Source organism: Sinocyclocheilus grahami, unplaced genomic scaffold (assembly GCF_001515645.1).
Source record: "Sinocyclocheilus grahami isolate Dianchi unplaced genomic scaffold, SAMN03320097.WGS_v1.1 scaffold2685.1, whole genome shotgun sequence".
In the NCBI taxonomy this organism is placed as follows: domain Eukaryota; kingdom Metazoa; phylum Chordata; class Actinopteri; order Cypriniformes; family Cyprinidae; genus Sinocyclocheilus; species Sinocyclocheilus grahami.
In genome coordinates, this window is record NW_015507863.1 from 26,792 (window position 1) to 28,211 (window position 1,420).

The following is a 1,420-nucleotide window of genomic DNA, read 5'->3' on the forward strand; positions in this document are numbered from 1 at the left end:
ACCTTATGAAAGTGTTTTGTATTCCTCGATCTCAGCTGAGTCACACCAGCAACTCCCAAACTTCACTATAACTACTTCTGATGTTCAGTTTGCATGGCATTGTACACCATCAAGGTGCAGTGCAGCTTAAAACAAGCTTAACTCTTTCCAACTGTTCACAGAAAATGAAATATAACCTGATATATAACGCTTGTATTTCAGTGGCTAAACTGTAGAATCGACAGTTACGCGGTGTCGTTTGGAATTATAAAAGATAGACACTATATTGGTGGTCATATCTAATTTTAATAATATTATACCTGCAAGGGTATGTGCCATCACTAACTGACATTAACCAATCAGGCGTTTCATATCATTGTAAAGTAGCATGAAAAAGCCACAAACCATTATAAAGTGACAGCTATCATTCTGAAAGGCTTTATGAAAGCTGACAGAAGTGTGCTGGAGCTCAACACTAGCGCTTCACAAAGCAGAGTCATGTAGATACTGTAGATATGATATTACACTGCACCTACAGAAAGTCCAAAACATTCAGCCGTCTACAGAACAAATGCATTTTCACTCTGCTAGAAAATGGTTTCATTTCCTATTTTTGGAATTCTACAAAATTATATCAAATCTATACTTTTTGAAATATTAAAGCCATAGATGGGAACCACTTACCAGATATTAAACTCTGTCTATAGTAAACTGAATTTGTAGTTGTTATTGTAAACTAATGCCCAATGTAAGTCAATGGTAGCATATACAATGTTTGTCAGCAAGCTCAGACAGAAAAGAGATTCAACAAATGTAAAAGTTAAAGCAATGGCTTTTCTCTTTAATGGATTGCTGCATTTGCAGAGCTCATTTAAATCAAACTTCACTATATTCACTACCAAATATTCTCCAGTCTTTGAACAAGTGTGGTAACCTTAAAAAAAGACCAGAAAAGACAGCTTCCACAAACCTCTGGAAGCATAACATCAAATAATGTAGTTCAGGTTTTCAAGAGCTTCATCAGCATCCACTGCTCTCGTTATTTTCTCAGCAAGTTTGATGAACTATTAAAGAGGAGAATATTAAATCATTTGGGATCATAAGGAACACATCTGGTAGTAATGTAACACAATAAAATATACTGTACATCAAAGTGAAATGTTTGTTTCTTACAGAACTTTAAAATGGTGCTGCTTGAGTTTCAGTGATGTCTTGAGATGTTTGAAACCCACAGGATTTGATGTCTTCATTGTGAAAAGCTATATGTAAAACCTGTTGGAATAGAAAATGTTCACATGCTATATATATCAGCCAGGGATCAGCATGCGTTGTGATTGCGTGAGAAAAAGCAGATCTAACTGATAATAAACTGGGTGTGTTTCATGATGAAAAAGACACAGAGACACTAAACTGACTCTCTGCATGTGCTGAAATGTTCCTG